Raw genomic sequence first — 21,693 nt, 5'->3', positions numbered from 1 at the left:
TTTGTATTTATTTTTAATTTTTGAATCTTGTTTTTTATTTTTGTATTTATTTTTGCTTTTATTTATTTATTTATTTATGTATATATTTTTTTATTTTTGTTTTTATTTCCATTTATATTTATTTTTGTGTATTTAATTTTTTGATTTTTTTTTCATTTTTGTTTTTATTTTCACTTTTATTTATTTATTTAATTATTTATTATTTTGGCAGTTTTGGTCCTCCATACAAAAATAGGAAGAATCAAATAAATGTTACGGATTTAAAAATGCAAGCTACTATATTGTCGTCTCGTGTGCTAACATGCTGGTGCAATCACACAACTATGAAAGTGGTCTGTGTTCTCGGAGCCAAAATGTCCATCTGCTGAGTTTAAAAGTCTTTAAAACATTTAGATTCCTTTGAGGATTGATGAAAGCGAGGACGAGCACATGTGGCGCGTATTAGCATTGACACCCAGCTACCACATTTTATCATCGCAATGACAGATCAGCTATTTCAGGTCATCCACCCCTGCAACAGCGGCACAAGCGTGTTGTAATTTGAGCCTGTCACCGGAGCTTAATTGTTTGCTTTTTTGCCAGTAAACATAAATCAGTAGTCCGTGTCTTTTCTTGAGCACGAAGCAACAGGCAGCGAGGCCAAATGGTGATTACCTTTAGCTATAACCAGCCATGAAAATCATACTTAAACCAAATACACGCAAAAATATCATATTAGGGGAGTCATTTTATGAACTGTATCAAAAATTGCGCCTTGAATTACCCATAAATGAAAGGTGAACCAGGCTGCACGGTGGTCGAGTGGTTAGCGCGCAGATCTCACAGCTAGGACACCAAGGGTACTCCGGTTTCCTCCCACATTCCAAAAACATGCTAGGTTAATTAGCGACTCCAAATTGTCCATAGGTATGAATGTGAGTGTGAATGGTTTGTTTGTCTATATGTGCCCTGTGATTGGCTGGCGACCAGTCCAGAGTGTACCCCAGCTGGGATAGGCTCTAGCACCCCCCGCGACGCTCGTGAGGATAAACCGTAGAAAATGAATGAATGAATTTAACGGAGGGCGGCACGGCGGTCTAGTGGTTAGCGCGCAGACCTCACAGCTAGGAGACAAGGGTTCAATTCCCACCCTCGGCCATCTCTGTGCGGAGTTTGCATGTTCTCCCCGTGCTTGTGTGGGTTTTCTCCGGGTACTCCGGTTTCCTCCCACATTCCAAAAACATGCTAGGTTAATTAGCGACTCCAAATTGTCCATAGGTATGAATGTGAGTGTGAATGGTTGTTTGTCTATATGTACCCTGTGATTGGCTGGCGACCAGTCCAGGGTGTACACCGCCTCTCGCTTGAAGACAGCTAGGATAGGCTCTAGCATACCCGCGACCCTCATGAGGATAAAGGTAGAAAATGAATGACGGAGGCAAGGAAAAACTCCCTCTGGGAAACAAAAACCTTGAACAGAGTGCAGGTTCTCCTTGACCGGTTGGGTTATGATAGTCTTTATCTTAGACCAAGGAACAGGGAGGCGTACGCCTGATAGCTATCAGAGTATCAGTAGAAAGAGGTCAACTCGAACTCTATATGCGCTTGCAAAAATTTTTCAGTTCAATAAAATCCATCTGTCGTGTTCTTTAACTTGGACACACCCATCTTTACCTTTGGTAACTAAACCTGTCAATCCTGGGAGATCCTTTAAGATCCTATTGTTTTTCACTATATGGTCCTCTGTGGAAAAAGCTTGGACTGTACCAACTTCTTATCACAAAAATATGTTACCAAAATTCTTATTATTAAGTTCCACAAATGGCGGCACGGCGGTCGAGTGGTTAGCGCACAGACCTCACAGCTAGGAGACCAGGGTTCAATTCCCAGTTTGCATGTTAGAGTTTGCATGTTCTCCCCGTGCTTGCGTGGGTTTTCTCCGGGTACTCCGGTTTCCTCCCACATTCCAAAAACATGCTAGGTTAATTAGCGACTCCAAATTGTCCATAGGTATGAATGTGAGTGTGAATGGTTGTTTGTCTATATGTGCCCTGTGATTGGCTGGCCACCAGTCCAGGGTGTATCCCGCCTCTCGCCCGAAGACAGCTGGGATAGGCTCCAGCACCCCCCCGCGACCCTCGTGAGGATAAACCGTAGAAAATGAATTAATGAATTTAAAGGAGAGCGGCACGACGGCCTAGTGGTTAGCGCGCAGACCTCACAGCTAGGAGACCAGGGTTCAATTCCCACCCATCTGTGGAGTTTGCATGTTCTCCCCGTGCTTGTGTGGATTTTCTCCGGGTACTCCGGTTTCCTCCCACATTCCAAAAACATGCTAGGTTAATTAGCGACTCCAAATTGTCCATAGGTATGAATGTGAGTGTGAATGGTTGTTTGTCTATATGTGCCCTGTGATTGGCTGGCGACCAGTCCAGGGTGTACCCCGCCTCTCGCTCGAAGACAGCTGGGATAGGCTCCAGCACTCCCGCGACCCTCGTGAGGAAAAGCGGTAGAAAATGAATGAAAGTTCCACAAACTTACTTACCTGATGTTGCGGTTGATATTGCGTCTCGGGTACGACTGTAGAATGTGAATGAGACTGTACTATTTGTACTCTGCGGCGGGCAAGTTACTGCAACACAAGAGAAAAATATCTTATCCACACTTTTTTTTTTTTTTTCAGACATTGAATGCATTCTTGGCAACCGAAACCGAAAACAAAAGCTCTGGCATTTCTGCACTTGACTGAGGTATTCATTAAAAATGTCCTATTGTTATTCAAGTGCTTCTATTTAATATCAGTGCTCTGAAAATGAAACGATACCATCTGTACACACAATCAATAGTAATATATTTATAATGAATGACGGGCCCGGTTGACTGGGTGGCTTGTTTTCGTAAGTTCCTGTTTCTCGAATGCTTGGCATTTCTCTCATGGTTTGCAAAGTGCTCGCGAGGTCCAAGTAAAACAAAGATGACGACGCCTACGATGGAGCCGTGCCTCAGCCCACCAGCCCGGCTATCTGCTAATCTGGGCCCAGATCCTGTCCAGACAATACCCTGCTTCCCCGCAGCTACACCAATCCAAACATGCGCCATTATATGGAAGCCGGGTGCGAAGGCTGAGGGACCAAAAACAAAGCAAAGGAGAGAGGGTGGTAGAAATAGAGCAGATGGCATCAATAGTGTTTTACTGCCAAAAAAAAAAAAAAAAAAAAAACACTGGAATGAAAATCTGTCCGTGTTGTCTGTCCAGCCTACGAAATAAAGCAACCCGCTTTCACCCGCCTCTCCATTGTCGGTGTCACCTCACTGACATCATCATCTCCTCTCCACTGGACTCAAATAAAAACCATGCAGCGCCGTCTCCAGTCTCTGCGGACCAGTGCTCTCATGATGGTTGCCAGTCGGGGGGCAGTGAACTCCGTGCTGCTCTGGTGCTCTCTGACGGAGTCTCCAAACCACCGAGGTCAAGTCCCAGCTGGGAATTTGAGGCCTGACAAAGCCAAGCTCTGTTTCTTTGATCCATACCACCAGGGGTCTCAAACTCAGTTTACCTGGGGGGCCACTGGAGCTAGGGTCTGGGCAAAAATAAAACAAAACGCATTTATTAAAAACAGAAAAATATACAAACTTTTTCAGTGCTTTGGTTCCGATTTTCCACAATAAAAGCTCTGATAAAACATTCCACTGTTCTCAAATATCTTAATTTTTTTCTGCACAAAATAAGATGAAAAATAAATAGACACATCAAGAATAAAGAAAATCAATCAGTAATAAATAAATATAATAATAACAATAAAACAGCAAATAATAAAAACTTAAGAAACCACATATAGTTGGTGGGTAGACAAATTATTTTTTTTCAGATTAAAATGAACAAAGCATTATTAGAGCCCTGTAGACATGACAAAACACGACTATAGTCACATTTATACTTCTTTTTATTTACAACATATTGCGCAACTGCAGGGTCTTGAGACACATGCTAACTCGCAAACTAGAGAGCTAGCGACCTAAACGGTAGCCTTCAAGTTATTTCCTTTAAACTTAAATAGCTAAAAACGTACCACTTCCACACGGATAGGGAGGGTAACTATTAACAGTTATTTAACCTTTAACATGAACATTAATCAAACGTAATAATTTTTTCTGGGTACATGATACCATGCAGCATCCATATCAAACTTGCGCGGGCCGCACTAACAACTTTCATATCAAGGCGGGGGCCTCAAAGTAGTGTCCTGCGGACCACATTTGGCCCGCGGGCCGCGTGTTTGAGACCACTGTGGTTTGTTTTTTTTTGTGTTTTTTTTTTTTCTTTTTAGTTTTTACAGATGTGAGGAGAAAGCGGGCATGAAGCAGACCAACTTACCCGGACTCGAGGCACTAAATGTGCCTTTTAACAACAACCCGATGGAGCTTTTGTGTCTGCTTCCCGTCACCGCGCAGCCTTGCAAAGCATCACAAACAATACATCCAGACAGCCACTAACTGCCTGGTGGCCATTTCCATTACTGGCTGCGGCACATTTTTGGATGTGGGGACAGCTGAGCCTGATACGTTGCCGTTGTTTACAGGGCAAGCGGCCAAGCGTCTTATCAGTCCTGATCTTGTCTTTTTCGGTTTGTGTCCCGAAACTTGATATTGCTCAGGATGCTCAATGTTTCTGCAAGCATTCGGTAGAAAAAGTGAGAAAATGACTTTGAAACATACTTCGACAACGCCGTGTGTATCCCTGCGTCCTTTTCTAGTCACTAAAATGACTTATGGAGATCTATTATCGTTCAGCTTGATCAAGGCGTAACTTGTGCAAGAGGCAGCGCATCATAAATCTATTAGAAGGTGAAAACTGCATCCGATGTCCTCAAAGGAATTTGCATGAGCCAAGATACACATTTAATACAATGAAGTTATTAGTTATGTGACGCATCGCAAAGGGGTGAGGTGACAGATGACCATGTGACATGTTGATTCGGCGTGGGCAGACAGCGGGTGTGTGGGTTCAAACAAGTGTGACACACTGTGGGGGTTTGTCAAAAGAGACGAATGAGGGCATCCGGCGCAAGAGAATAGGTGCGATGTCATTGTGTTGGACAGAGTGGATAACTCGGGTGTCACATCCTGGCCACTTGTGAGCCAGCGGGCATCAACAGGAGGATGTGTCGCCGGTATCCTCGACACCGCCCTTTTCCGCCTCCTCCTCGCCACTGAGGGCCAACCCATCTGTCATTTTGTCAAAACTATCAAGTAGTGTTACATAACGTGGGCTGTACTTTGGCATCGCAGCACCATTGTTGTTTTTGACAGGGGGGTTGACAGTATTGACGTTAGCCCAAAAAAGCTAACTTTAGCCGGAAGTCGAAGATACTTTATTCATTCATTCATTTTCTACCGCTTATTCCTCACGAGGGTCGCGGGGGGTGCTGGAGCCTATCCTAGGCGAGGTAGACCCTGGACTGGTGGCCAGCCAATCACAGGGCACATATAGACAAACAACCATTCACACTCACATTCATACCTATGGACAATTTGGAGTCGCTAATTAACCTAGCATGTTTTTGGAATGTGGGAGGAAACCGGAGTACCCGGAGAAAACCCACGCATGCACGGGGAGAACATGCAAACTCCACACAGAGATGGCCGAGGGTGGAATTGAACCCTGGTCTCCTAGCCGTGAGGTCTGCACGCTAACCACTAGACCGCCGTGCCGCCCCTGCCGATATTATCGTACTCTCAATTTCCAATACAATATCAGTCGATACCGATACATCTAACATGGCATATATCCTGTGATGGAATGAACAGCATTTTTTTTATATTGGTTTTTATGATCGGGAAAATCTGATACCGATATCAACCAATTTTTATGGGGCCGATAATTATCGGTACCAATATTTATCGGACATCCCTAGTTTTTAGAATCATTGTCAAGCAAGTTCCGTTTTTTTTATATTGGTTTTTATGATCGGGAAAATCTGATACCGATATCAACCGATTTTTATGCCGATATGGGGCCGATAATTATCGGTACCAATATTTATCGGACATCCCTAGTTTTTAGAATACTTGTCAAGCCAGTTCTGTTTTGTGTCTATGATAATAGATAGTAGACCTCACAGTGTCCGAATGGTTAGCATGTTGGCCTGCATGTTCTCATGCATGTTCTACCCGTGTGTTCTCCCTAGTAGGCTGCAATTTTGGGTAGCGATACCGCGACCTGTCTGTTTTATATTCTCTGAGAGGCGGCTCAACGTATGAAAAGACACTTTTTCTAACCTCAAAAAAAAAAACCAACAGCTAAATATTTTGGAGTTCTCCAGGGCTCTCTACAAGAGCCATTCCATTTTTGTCCTACAGTAAACCTCGGATATATCGGATTCAATTGTTCCCACTGGTTTTGTCCGATATAAGCGAAATCCGTTATATGCGTATACCGGAAAATGTCAGTTTTACGCATATATCGGATTTATATCCGGTATATGCGTAAATCGGATTTTATCCGTTATAAAAAGGCACTTCCTTGACTATGTTTCCAATGTACCTGGACGCGCAAGGCAACGCTGCAAACGCTGCAAATGACGTCGTATAGCGGCCTGTCACGATTCGGCGAATCGGAGCGCCACGATGCGGCCATCCGATATATGCGAGGGAAATTTCATGGAAATGCATTGGAACGGGACTGGAGATTTTGTCCGAAATAGGCAAAATCCATTATAAAAAATCGGATATATGCAATGAATTTTTATTGGAAATGCATTACAGAAAAATTGGTTCTTTTTTATCTGTCCGTTGTGAGCGAATTTCCGATATATCCGAGTCCGATATATCCGAGGTTTACTGTATTTATTATAGTCCCTTGTGCTTCCATGGTATCTTGTACTTCATTTATTTAGATTATACTCTGAGACTTTACTACCTTGTCTAAGGACATAATGTTATTTATTAAAATAGCCAAATTTTAATGAAACCTTGTCAAAGGATAAAAAATGGCACCTGAAGAACCCCTTAAATAAAGACTGAATCGGGATAAAAGAGCCCTTTAAGGGTTAATTCTGTGCTCTGATGCATTGATATGATTAATTTGTCAGTGTGCCAGACTTACAGTATGTACAATTATATACTGTATTATGTATTTATGTACTGTTTCGGTCAACAGCTAATATACAGTAGCAGAAAATGCACACACGTTGGTCATACATGGAACTTTTAGCTTTTGATCCTTTTTCAATGAACTAAATGCTTCATGAGACACATTGTTGATTGTTTCCACTGCACGCTGAGGTCAGGTTATGTAAATGCAGCCCACGACGATGAAGTATTTGCTGGTACTGCGGTCGGAACCACTGTAGTCATTGTGGTCTATTATTTTTTCATTACGGCCTTGTGTGTACAAAGATAAATAAACCTATTATAAACGTTTTTAGAACATAATGTCACTACCAAGCTTGGTTTCACGTCGCAGCTGTGTTTTGTTATTGAAGGCTTTTTAGTGTTCAGACTAAGTCAACAACTATTAAACAAAGTTTTAAAAAAAAAATCATCTTTAGTGCGGCATTTTCTCGAGGGACAACACAACCTTTTACACTGACGACTAAGTTATATCCAAGTTTCATTTCTATAGCACCGCTCCTTAGGGAAAATAAATGAAATGTCAGGAGTGAAGTGAGCTTTGTAAGATACTGTGAATTCTGTATCCGTGCCATAGTTCAAGTGTAATTTAGCAGCATATTCCCTAAACGCCATGTGAGCAGAATAAAAACACAAAGTCGTGCCGCATAGGTTGAAAAACATATTAAAACTGAAAACTGGTATAATAAGAAATAATAAGACAGATATAGTGTTGGAAATCCTGCTGTGTTTTTTTTTATAGGGAACTGTCATATCTTTTCTGAAGTGACAGATCATTTGCATGTTGGAATAAACGGTGACATTGTCAAAATAATGGAAAAAATGCCCTTCGGGTATTGTTGCAATGCAGGAAAAAAAATAATAAAGTATCGGGGTGACAGCTGTGTAAGTTATGAGACACGGCAGAATATAAACAAGCTGAAATAGACACCTCACACTGAAGGTGTGTCGCCTTACAAAGCTGATTAAGTTTAAAACAAGCTCGGAGGCCATCTTGTTTTAGTCCAGCCCACAAGTTCATTCATTCATTCATTTTCTACCGCTTTTCCTCACGAGGGTCGCGGGGGTGCTGGAGCCTATCCCAGCTGTCTTCGGGCGTAAGGCGGGGTACACCCTGGACTGGTCGCCAGCCAATCACAGGGCACATATAGACAAACAACCATTCACACTCACATTCATACCTATGGACAATTTGGAGTCGCTAATTAACCTAGCATGTTTTTGGAATGTGGGAGGAAACCGGAGTACCCGGAGAAAACCCACGCATGCACGGGGAGAACATGCAAACTCCACACAGAGATGCCCGAGAGTGGGATTGAACCCTGGTCTCCTAGCTGCAGCCCACAAAGTTGATCCAGTAAAAGTGAAATCCGGGTAAAGCATCCAGCACCACATTCCCTAAGGTGTCTGGGAGTAATGTGGGGGGTGGAGGATCAGAGCGAGGGGGGTGTTTGACCTTCTGCATCCCTCTGCCTCCAGAGGACTGTTTAAAGCGCTAAAAAGTCATGCCTGGGTTTGGGTTTCCTGACCCACTTAAATGCACCGTGGTGTACATGCCCGCAGCAGTCAGCAGCTCATCTGGCAGAAAACTGGAATTTTCATGCTCTTGGATCATCAAGTTAAGGAAAGTGGTCTCCAAGTTGTGGAGAATAACCAATAGAAAAAGAAAGCAAATGTTTTATCTTTGACTGGATAAACTGCGTTGGGTATTTTTTTTTTTTTTTTTTAGCTTTGTGGGAGGCTGTGTGATGATAACCCTCAGCATGAAAATATTTATGAATTCGGTGAAGTCGGGAGGGAGAAAAGACCCTTAATAACAGATCATGTTGTTCCTCATGGCTGCCAAATTCCTACAAAAATGTTGAGCAAGCTCCACACAGGAGACACCAGCTCATGCTGTATGAAGCCTCCACCCACATGTTGACTCCTCCATTGGAGAAACAGGAAGAAGAACATAGAAATGAACCGCAATTCATTCCGAGATAAAAAACATAAAAAAATAAAATAAAAGATAAAAAAAACAGAAATAAAAATACAATGTGGCTGCACGGTGGTAAAGTGGTTAGCGCACAGACCTCGCAGCTAGGAGACCCAGGTTCAATTCCACCTTCGTGTATCTCTGTGTGGAGTTTGTATGTTCTCCCCGTGCATGCGTGGGTTTTCTACCACATTCCAAAAACATGCTAGGTTAATTAGCGACTCCAAATTGTCCATAGGTATGAATGTGAGTGTGAATGGTTGTTTGTCTATATGTGCTCTGTGATTGGCTCGCGACCCTCGTGAGGATAAGCGGTAGAAAATGAATGATTGAATGAAAAATCCAGTGCTATCCAGTGGCGGGTGTAGCTAGTGCCCCATATGGGCAGTCGCCTGGGGTGACATTCTCGAGTTTGTACGGGTGAGCAAACTACGGCCGGGGGGCCACATGCAAAACAGGGCGTAAGGTAACAGTATGGGCGGGGCAAAATCATGTTAATTATGTTCGGTGTGCACACAGCTTTAAGCTGTCATTTCAACATTAAACTTTGGTATCAAGGTGGGGGCCTCAAACTAGCGTCTCGCGGGCCGCATTTGGCTCGTGGGCCGCAAGTTTGAGACCCCTGACATAGACCACCATGGAAATGACTTAGAATTGTGACTTAGGTACTTGCAATTATATTTTTCCATACATAAAACAATAATTCTAAATGCATATAAGTCAAAATAACATCACTGTTCCCAAAGACACAATAAAATAAACGCTTCCTGTTTTCTTATGAAGGATTCATATGCATTTTGAATTGATTTCTGCATATAAAACTGGAATTTTTAAACAATAAAAATGGGTTTTATTATTAATACTTTTGTCTTTCTGGAACAAAATACAGTAAACCTCGGATATATCGGATTCAATTGTTCCCACTGGTTTTGTCCGATATAAGCGAAATCCGTTATATGCGTATACCGGAAAATGTCCGTTTTACGCATATATCGGATTTATATCCGGTATATGCGTAAATCGGATTTTATCCGTTATAAAAAGGCACTTCCTTGACTATGTTTCCAATGTACCTGGACGCGCAGGCAACGCTGCAAACGCTGCAAATGACGTCGTATAGCGGCCTGTCACGATTCGGCGAATCGGAGCGCCACGATGCGGCCATCCGATATATGCGAGGGAAATTTAATGGAAATGCATTGGAACGGGACTGGAGATTTTGTCCGAAATAGGCGAAATCCGTTATAAAAAATCCGATATATGCAATGAATTTTTATTGGAAATGCATTACAGAAAAATCGGTTCTTTTTTATCTGTCCGTTGTGAGCGAATTTCCGATATATCCGAGTCCGATATATCTGAGGTTTACTGTACGTCTGGAATGAATTAATAACGGCAACCAAAGTTCCAAAATGTTAACTCTAGATTAGTTCAATGTGAAATATGGTTCGACGTTGCAGCTTTTTAACCTGTGCACTGTGTTCCAATTCATTTTTCTAAAGTAAAAAAACAAAATATTGAATTGAATATTATCCAAAAATGTAAAAAAAATGTAAAAAATCCAGTTGCTATAGTCCCACTTGTAAACAGGACTAAACTAACAACCCTACACCCACACCAAACACGTCAGAGGCAATAAAGATAAGACAAATACTGTAAGCAACCATGATTAATACAACTTCAAATAACCTGCTGTGCCCCCCCCCCCCTCTTCCATCATTAACATAACACTATGTGTTATGGAACGTGTTCCTCTCGCAGCAGGTCGTACAAGGTCAAGTGCTCTGAGGTCAAACCCATCTATCCTTGGAGGAGCGTACGCCGATGTCAGTGCGTGCTACCGCTCCTCCTGCTCCTCCTGCTGCTGTGTGGAGCTCTGCTTCTCTTGCACGCCTGCAGCATTTCGCTTGAAATTAGGCCTGCTGAAAACTATTAGCATTTTATACGAACACAAAGAGAAGACATGTGCTTCATGAGGAACTGTTGCTCGTTGTCGACCATTGAAGAAGAAGGTTGCGGAGGAAAGCGGTGACAGATGTTTCAGATTGCTCCCAGGCCCAAATATTTGCTCCTTTGAAGACACTTTCTTCACTTACTCTGTTTTTTTGTTTTGTTTTTTTTGCTGCTTCAACCAAGCAAAACGCATATGATTTCCCATTTAAATCATCTGACGGTGGCATGGAGACGGCCATTTTGGTCTGGTTATACTGGTCTCATATTACTTCAATACTATATATTCTCATATCATTGTTCCCTGTACTGAACCAGCAGAATTACTTCATTCAGTACGTCAAACAAAGTCAAAGATAAGAACTTATTTATCTACCAATTTCCATAGTTAGAGGACAGAAAACCTGTTTACAACCCTCTAAATGAGCTTTTTAACATTATTAGAGCCCTCTACACATTAAATAGCACCCCTACAATCATCTTCACACTCATATTACCCAAAATAGTAGCCGTTTCAGACATAAATACCGTATTTTCTGGACTTTTCTGGAGACGCCCATTTTGGGTGGGCACCTTACTGTCCCCTAATTACTCTGGTTATACTGGTGTCATATTACTTCAATACTATATATTCTCATATCATTGTTCCCTGTACTGAACCAGCAGTATTACTTCATTCAGTACGTCAAACGAAGTCTTAAAGATAAGAACTTCCACAAAGTGGGATTCCTTATTTATCTACCAATTTCCATAGTTAGAGGACAGAAAACCTGTTTACAACCTTCTAAATGAGCTTTTTAACATTATTAGAGCCCTCTACACATTAAATAACACCCCTACAACCACCTTCACACTCATATTACTAAATATAGTAGCCATTTCAGACATAAATACCGTATTTTCCGGACTATAAGTCACACTTTTTTTCATAGGTTGGCTGTTCCTGCGACTTATACTCCAGAGCGACTTATAAATGAAAAAACTCTTTATGTTACATAAACACTGGACACCTTTTAAAGATAAGAACTTATTTATCTAACTAACTATTTCCATAGTTAGAGGACAGAAAACCTGTTTACAACCCTCCAAATGAGCTTTTTAACATTATTAGAGCCCTCTACACATTAAATAGCACCCCTACAATCATCTTCACACTAATATTACCCAAAATAGTAGCCATTTCAGACATAAATACCGTATTTTCCGGACTATAAGTCACACTTTTGTTCATAGGTTTGCTGTTCCTGCGACTTATAAATATAAAAACTCCAATAAAGTAGTTTGGGTAAGTACTTTGTAAAATAAATTACCCGCAAAAAATGCAACTTATACTCCGGAGCGACTTATAGTCCAGAAAATACAGAAAGTGGATTGGAGTGAATTATGTAGCTTGTGTTATGATTATCATATTATTATTATTATTGTGACCTGCAAGAAAAGCAATCAAAACTGGTGCTTGTGTGCCTCACATTACTGCCACCTAGTGACCAGTGTAGAATACTACATCAGGTCTTTCAATGCATCTTCTTAATGCCAGTCCACTTATTAAAAGTCATAGTCATAGAACAGGGGTGGGCAAACTACGGCCCGGGGGCCACATCCGGCCCGCCAAGTGTTTGAATACGGCCCGCCCAATCTTTCCAAAGTATTTAATTTAAACTCAACATACAACCGGGGCGGCACGGCGGTCTGGTGGTTAGTGCGCAGACCTCACAGCTAGGAGACCAGGGTTCGGTCCCCGCCCTCGGCCATCTCTGTGTGGAGTTTGCATGTTCTACCCGTGCATGCGTGGGTTTTCTCCGGGTACTCCGGTTTCCTCCCACATTCCAAAAACATGCTAGGTTGATTGGCCACTCCAAATTGTCCATAGGTATGAATGCGAGTGTGAATGGTTGTTTGTCTATATGTGCCCTGTGATTGGCTGGCGACCAGTCCAGGGTGTACCCCGCCTCTCGCCCGAAGACAGCTGGGATAGGCTCCAGCACCCCCCGCGACCCTCGTGAGGAAAAAGCGGTAGAAAATGAATGAATGAATGAACATACAACCTGGCATCATGGCCTGAGCCAACCTTTTGATGGTTGTATCAATTTCGTTGTTTGACATGGTCTGTTGTTTACAAAGTGCTCCTGAAAAAAGAGACACAAGCACATAATAATAATAAAAATTAAAATAATAATTATTATATTATTATTATAACTATTATGATTATTATATTTATTATATTAATGCTAATTATTATATTAATTATATATAATAATATTGTTATATTTGCATATTTTACATCATAATAATATAATAATTATTATTTTTATTTTATTTTAATTATTATAATATTTTATTATTTTTTAAATATTTAAAAATAAATATAAAATAATAAATAATAATAGCAGATTGCATGACAATTTTACAGATACAATAATACCAGGTGGACTGTTACGTGTGAAATATATAGTCTGCCCCCCCGGAAATTTTGTTATATCAATGCGAGTCAAAATGTTTGCCCACCCCTGTCATAGAAACTATTCCATTCCAGTCTTTTATCATGGATTCTGAGCTGGAACCTATCCCACCTGTCATTCATCAATCACAAATAGACAAGCAAGCGTTCACACGGTCGCTGATTGGGAATGGAACCATCAAGTATTTGAAAGCTTCCCATCAAAACAACACACATAACAGGAACTATACATGTACAATCCAGGAGTGAACACGTTGTGAGGAACTTCTCACTCACAAGATTATCTTTCCAGCATGAGCAGGAAACCAAATCTATGAGTCACATCAACAGGAAATTAAAATGGAACGACGGTGTACACAAACTCCGAGCAACCTCCACGTCAAGCCAGCAAACATCTGCCTTGTGACAAGATTTGGCAATGTTAGAGGACGTCCTGACAGCCAAACACACCCTCGGTGTGTCCACTGTTTAGATAAACAAGCACTCAGACAGAAGCAATCGCTCAGTTCTAAGATATATTTGGGATATTTCCCACTTCAGACGCCAGAGAATGTAGTCTAATCTCTGCTAATGTTCACCTCGCAGTGACAGCTGAATTACTGTGGGTGCACATAAACAACAGCAGTTGCTGTTTACGGCTTTTTATGGCTGAAGGCAAAAGACACTGAAAGTCGTATTTATGCACACCGGCCACTGTATTAGGTACGCTATTCCAATCAGTTTTGTTTATCAACAAAAATAGAAATGCAACATTTTTGTTTTGTTCCCGTCTTTTATGAGATGAACTCAAAGATGTAAGACAGGCTGGCCACAATAAAAGGCCATTACAAAATGTAAGCTGGGTGGACAATTTTGGCAAAGAAGAAGTGCTGTGTTGGTTTTGTATTAAAACAACTTAATACTACAATATAGTCGGCGATGCAAAAATAAATAATATTTGTTGATTAAATTATATAATACATGTATTTTTGGAGGGATTTTTAACATTTTCTTAAGTCAAAATCACTCAAGTGGCATATTTCCTGATCAATAGACAAGCTGGCCACAATAAAAGGCCGCTCCAAAAATGTAAGCTGGGTGGACAATTTTGTCAAAAAAGTGCTGTGTTGGTTTTGTATTAAAAAACTTAGTACTACAATATAGTCGGTGATACAAAATAAATAATATTTGTTGATTAAATTATATAATACATGTATTTTTGAAGGGATTTTTAAATTTTTCTTAAGTCAAAATCACTCAAGTGGCATATTTCCTGATCAATAGACAGGCTGGCCACAATAAAAGGCCATTACAAAATGTAAGCTGGGTGGACAATTTTGTCAAAAAAGTGCTGTGTTGGTTTTGTATTAAAGCAACTTAATACTACAATATAGTCGGCGAAACAAAAATAAATAATATTTGTTGATTAAATTATATAATACATGTATTTTTGGAGGGATTTTTAACATTTTCTTAAGTCAAAATCACTCAAGTGGCATATTTCCTGATCAATAGACAGGCTGGCCACAATAAAAGGCCGCTCCAAAATGTAAGCTGGATGGACAATTTTGGCAAAGAAGAAGTGATGTGTTGGTTTTGTATTAAAACAACTTAGTACTACAATATAGTCGGCGATTCAAAAATAAATAATATTTGTTGATTAAATTATATAATACATGTATTTTTGGAGGGATTTTTAACATTTTCTTAAGTCAAAATCACTTAAGTGGCATATTTCCCGATCAAATAGGCAGAAACTTAAGATAATATAATGTTATTAATAATATAATGTTATGTTATAATAATCATTCAGTATAAACTATCACTTACTTTCACTTTTCACTTATTATATAACTATCAGTATCACTTTGACTGTATTTACTGTAAGTGTGATGTTATCATTCTTGCCAATCAGAGGACAAATTATCAAGGCATGTCATAAGTGCTTGTCATTGCTGTCCTTCCATATAGCAGAAAAGTCAGCAAATTTTTGTTAGTTTTTTTATTTTTGACAGCAGCATTATATGCTTGGAGTTAGTTAAACAAAAATAATAAATCAAACTAATAAGTACTTGATTTTTTTTTATCAAAAAAGTTAATTATTCTCCTTTTTTATCCTCTTCATAAACATGTATTAACATACAAACAACTCCGAAGCACCAGCCATAACGTTAAATGAATCCCGCTCAAGACTAAACGAAAAGCCTGAATTATTGATACTCACAAGCAAGCTGAGCTCAACTCCTCAACGCAGTTCATCGCTTTAGCCGTGACATTCCCGACTTTGTGCTGTCGGTGCCAAATCCCACCGTACCCTTGTATAAGACTATTCAGCTAGTTGTAGCACTTTTTTTTTTTTTTACACATCAAGGGCTCATTAATACATTTTTAAATGATTGCATCACTACATCTGTAGCTGCTGCGGGTGCGAGATGAATCATTATGCAAATACCAGGGATAGAAGCTTACTTTCAAGATGAGATGGGCGACACAAACTGAATCCTGAGTGGACTCTCGCTGGCCTGAGATGAAGATTAATGCAGGATGAACATTACATGCACAAAAAAAAAAAAGAGTACAAAAATGTAGGATGTTCTATTATATTGTTGACATTTTGCCTGCTATACCGTAGACAGTGACATGCATTCAAGTGAAGCCGCTGGCCAGTCACGATAAAAATTACACATAAAAAATAAAAATAATATTATAGAACAAACTGAAATGTATTTTCTGTATGAGTCCAATCATTTTCAGTAAAGCAATGAATTTGCTAATTTCCTAATCCTGAGGCTGCTGGGAGTGCGTCTGCCAACCATGACACTGCACGCTGAGCCGGATCATGGCGCTTGCCAGTTTATGTTTGTCAGTTTCTGTTTATCAGCATGTCGCCAATAATTTTGCAGAAACATTTATTATACACAATGACTTTCTACCACCTGTTTAATATTATTAATGTAAATGTGGTGTTATTCTTGCTTATGTGACAAACAAAAACACATAGAAATGTCACACAAGAGGTACTTACCTACTCAAGAGTTAAGGCCTGCATGAGCTGGAAGGTGTTTGTCACTGACGTTCTTCCATTGAGGAAAAGCTACAGATTGTTTTGGGTTGTTTGTTTTTTTTAGCTCAAGCTTGCAGAAAGTCAACTGCATAATGTTGCTATGTAGCTATGTAAACATGCATTAAATAGATTGCTGACTACAGTACAGTAATTAGTTTGTTGCTCACACTAAAAGAACTACGTAAAATTCCCATGATGCTTAGCTTACCGAACCAGGAAGTAGTGGGTAAGTCAGAAGTAACCCTAAAAAATAAAAAAAGAGTAAACCTAAATTAAAGATAGTATAGCATTTTATCAGAATTAGCTTTATTTATATTTTATTGGCCAAGTATGCTTACACAAACAAGGAATTTTACTTCGGTTAAATTCGCTCTTACTCTACTTGTAAGAATTATAATATCCATTCCGTTTCCATTTCCGGAAATGTCTTGTCAGCTTCCGGAATTAGTGACGAAGCTAAACTAAGCTAACTTAGCTCAGCGTTTTAGCGACCAATTCGGCGGCTGGATGCTTACAATGCATTGTCACAACACGGTGCAAACAGTGTCTAAATTGAACGAATAACAAATACTCACCTTTATAGACGGACACTCTTATTTGAACATCAAAAACAAGCTGCGTGTTACGACAACATCTCTCATTGGTGTGCGCTGCCCAGTTGCATTCAGGTGCCCATCTAGCGTCGTAATTGAGAGCTACGTTTAATCACAGGTTAACTTAAAATAACAATATTTTTAAATCGTTTATATGTATGTATATTGTCATTTCAAGTTTATATGTAAGCCATTTAAACAGGAATAGCAACCGAAACAATTAAATGCGGCTCACTTGCTATTTGAGCTATTTTTAGAACAGGCTGGCAGACTATAATAGATGTATTCAATAAGGCAGAATCAAAAGGAAAGATCATAACAATTATGTTTGTTGATTACTTAAAATGGTAGCACATTATACTCAGCACACTCACTTAAAAAAATAATTATTTTCACAAGTTCTGAGTCATTGTTCGTTTTATATGGGGAGAGGCCAGCCGATCACAGGGCACATATAGACAAACAACCATTCACACTCACCTTCATACCTATGGATAATTTAGAGTCATCAGTCATCAATGTAATGACTCGAGTGCACACCTCTGCTTCATAGTAATAACTGCTTTTAATATAATATCTAAGATTTTTTTTCCATGTTTGGCATTTATCATTGTGAGTCATTCCTTATGTGAGATGACGTCTGTTGATCAGAGACTCGGTATCATCTAATTACCTTCTTCCTGCGCATATCTGCAGATGCACGACTCTTTTCTGCAAAATGTCATCGAAGGAACTCGAGTTTCATTCTGTATGCTGATACAAATAAATACGTGTCATTTGTGATCCGGCGCCAAAAGTCTTGCGACTCAAATTATATGTCAGTGCAGAGACAGCCAAAGCCTTCTGGGAAGTTCAGACTGAGGTGTGATAAGGGTGACTCAGTGCATGCTGTGCATAGTGAAAATGACCCTTTGTTACGAGGGGCCAAACACGGACATACTGTGAAGAAAACGTTCATTTACGTCACTGGGAAATGTCATTGGTGCCTACGAAGAAGCATACATTGCTTTTTATACCGTACAATTACATTTACCCTACACTGCATTAAGTCAGTCATGGCATGTTCGACATGATAGAGTGAAAAATAATTTTCCTCCCATTCCATGTGGAAGTGGTAATTTATTGGCTTTAGTTTAGCTAGCGTCTCAAATCCCGGGAGCATGAGTTGTGAACAATGAAAAACAGGAGTGTAAAGGTGACCATGGGGTGCTCTAATAATCTAACAGCAAGTTGGGGTCTCCGATTTACTTCTTGTGAACTTGAGAAAGTGTTTAAAAAGAGTGGAGAAAAAAAGGACAGACAAGGCAAAATTATACCACTTCCACACTAAACGGGAGGAGAGCTTTCTTTTCACTCATGGACAAAAAAAGAACAGACAAGGCAAAATTATACCACTTCCACACTAAACGGGAGGAGAGCTTTCTTTTCACTCATGGACAAAAAAAGAACAGACAAGGCAAAATTATACCACTTCCACACTAAACGGGAGGAGAGCTTTCTTTTCGCTCATGGACAAAAAAAGAACAGACAAGGCAAAATTATACCACTTCCACACTAACTGGAAGGAGAGCTTTTTTTCACTCATGGACAAAAAAAGAACAGACATGACAAAATTATACCACTTCCACACTAAACGGGAGGAGAGCTTTCTTTTCACTCATGGACAAAAAAAGAGCAGACAAGGCAAAATTATACCACTTCCACACTAAACGGGAGGAGAGCTTTCTTTTCACTCATGGACAAAAAAAGAGCAGACAAGGCAAAATTATACCACTTCCACACTAAATGGGAGGATAGCTTTCTTTTCACTCATGGACAAAAACAGAACAGACAAGGCAAAATTATACCACTTCCACACTAAACAGGAGGATAGCTTTCTTTTCACTCATGCATAAAGGTATGTGCTGACTGCAAATATCAGAAATTTGGGAGATGGGGTTCAAAGGACCTCAGTGAAGACCTCCATCCATCTACCCATCCAGCATTGGAGCCTCTCCCAGCCGACTTCCACCAGAGATGGGGAGAGAGGCGTTCACCACCCCAAAGCATACATCACCAACGTAATGGGCACGTACAGTTCCACCAAGCTGTTTTCAACCATGCAGTTCATCCTGGGCACGCATCTCCGTAAACATAAAAGCTTTTCCGGTGACCTGGCATTCCTCAGAAGCGAGACAAAAATGAAGGGAATTATGATTTATATTCACCCTCAGGTTTGAAGTGACCACTGGATGAATCACATCAGAAAGACCTCAATTCTAAACTTGACTTGGAGCAATTTGTCATTTCATTGCCAGTTTGTCTTTCTAATGAGTGAGGAATGGTTTCCTCCCTCTGGTGACTCCAGTGGTTCCCGTTAGGACACAATTTGTGTGGTGACCTCAGCTCGGAGTGTGTGTGTGTGTGGGGGGGGGGGGGGGGGGGGTCTGATGCACGTAATCAATTGAGCAAATAACAAATGAAAGCCCTCAGCGACCGTCTTCGTCAGCCGGGGCGTCCTTGAAGGATCTTTTTCGATCTTTTTTCATCCAAAGTCAACATTCCATACGCTTCGGAAATGAAGAAAAGTTTCCCATTTGTACCCACATGTGTGGTTGTTCCTGTCGGTGGGTGTCATTAGTTATGACCTTTATTTAAGCAGATGATGGTCTGGTGAGCAGAAATGTAGGAGGTGATTCATATAAAACACACCTTCATCCCCCCCCCCGTCTGCTCATCTGTACAGTTCATTCACTGCAGCCTTGTCGATGCAATCTTTTAATTAGATGTTAGAGACTTTAAAGCTTCTCCTGAAATGTGTGTGTGGGTTTTTTTTTTTTTTTTCCTCTTTTTCCGACCGGTCTTCTTCTGTGGCTGACTTACTGGCAGTTGTGAGCATGATGTCATTGTGGAAAGGTCTACTTGATGATGGAGTGAGGAATTTTACATCTGGCTCCCTATTTCTAAATAAAACCCCAAAGAGCACAGCAGCAAAAGAAGAAGAAGAAGAAGAGAGGAGACATTCTCACTGAATGCACCAATAACATTAAAATCACATTTATATGGATGAGATTTCAGTGTTGTTTACAATAAAAAAAAACATAATGTGTAATATATCCTGTCAGATTCAAACAATCTTTTTCCCAGATGTTATTTTAGGGATAGTGTTACTCAAACTAGCTGTGGTGTGTTCAATGACGATTGAGCAAAGTGGGACGGGTTGTTTCTCATCAAAACACAATGAAACATTCATTCATTCATTTTCTACCGCTTTTCCTCATGAGCGTCGCGGGGGTGCTGGAGCCTATCCCAGCTGTCTTTGGGCGAGAGGCGGGGTACACCCTGGAATGGTCGCCAGCCAATCACTTGGTGAAGTGGTCGTAGCCACTTAAGATAAAATAAGTTACCACTTCCACACAAAATAAGAGGAGAACTCAATTCATTCATTCATTTTCTACCGCTTATCCTCACGAGGGTCACGGGGGGTGCTGGAGCCTATCCCAGCTGTCTTTGGGCGAGAGGCGGGGTACACCCTGGAATGGTCGCCAGCCAATCACAGGGCACATATAGACAAACAACCATTCACACTCACATTCATACCTATGGACAATTTGGAGTCATCAATTAACCTAGCATGTTTTTGGAATGTGGGAGGAAACCGGAGTACCCGGAGAAACATGCAAACTCCACACAGAGATGGCCGAGGGTGGAATTGAACCCTGGACTCCTAGCTGTGAGGTCTGCGCACTAGCCACTAGACCGCAGTGCCGCTCCACAATGAAACATTCATTCATTCATTTTCTACCGCTTTTCCTCATGAGGGTGGCAGGGGTGCTGGAGCCTATCCCAGCTGTCTTTGGGCGAGAGGTGGGGTACACCCTGGACTGGTCGCCAGCCAATCATAGGGCACATATAGACAAACAACCATTCACACTCACATTCATACCTATGGACAATTTGGAGTCGCCAATTAGCCTAGCATGTTTTTGGAATGTGGGAGGAAACCGGAGTACCCGGAGAAAACCCACGCATGCACGGGGAGAACATGCAAACTCCACACAGAGATGGCAGAGGGTGGAATTGAACCCTGGTCTCGTAGCAGTGAGGTCTGCACGCAAACCACTAGACCGCCGTGCCGCTCCACAATGAAACATTCATTCATTCATTTTCTACCGCTTTTCCTCATGAGGGTCGCAGGGGGTGCTGGAGCCTATCCCAGCTGTCTTCGGGCGAGAGGCGGGGTACACCCTGGACTGGTGGCCAGCCAATCACAGGGCACATATAGACAAACAACCATTCACACTCACATTCATACCTATGGACAATTTGCCTAGAATGTCGAAGAAAACCCACGCATGCACGGGGAGAACATGCAAACTCCACACAGAGATGGCCGAGGGTGGAATTGAACCCTGGTCTCCTAGCTGTGAGGTTTGCACGCTAACCACTAGACCACCGTGCCGCCCCACAATGAAACAAAACAACATAAATGCTAAATCTGTTGGATTTCTAACTGTAACTAACAATAATAGCTCTTGTTTCCAAAACCAATAAGCATTTACATCAAATTTGATTACATTAT

General features: G+C 40.9%; 1 protein-coding gene across 5 annotated transcripts in view; it reads right to left on the bottom strand.

Annotated features, from left to right (window-relative positions):
* LOC131110189 (synaptopodin) overlaps window positions 1–17,212 on the bottom strand; it is a 62,684-nt gene extending 45,472 nt beyond the window's left edge. For 3 of the 5 annotated variants that reach the window (XM_058063015.1, XM_058063017.1, XM_058063019.1), the window contains exons 1-3: window positions 16,501–17,182; window positions 15,945–15,997; window positions 2,525–3,560 (exon numbers count right to left, since the gene is read on the bottom strand). The gene's annotated coding sequence lies outside the window, so the exon portion shown is untranslated. Of the gene's footprint in view, window positions 1–2,524; window positions 3,561–15,944; window positions 15,998–16,500 lie in introns of all 5 variants that reach the window. The other 2 variants (XM_058063016.1, XM_058063018.1) reach the window with 2 other exon arrangements.
* Window positions 17,213–21,693: the final 4,481 nt, after the last annotated feature.

This window comes from Doryrhamphus excisus, chromosome 23 (genome assembly GCF_030265055.1).
Source record: "Doryrhamphus excisus isolate RoL2022-K1 chromosome 23, RoL_Dexc_1.0, whole genome shotgun sequence".
NCBI classification, from domain to species: Eukaryota; Metazoa; Chordata; class Actinopteri; order Syngnathiformes; family Syngnathidae; genus Doryrhamphus; species Doryrhamphus excisus.
This window is presented reverse-complemented; position numbering and strand designations above follow the sequence as displayed.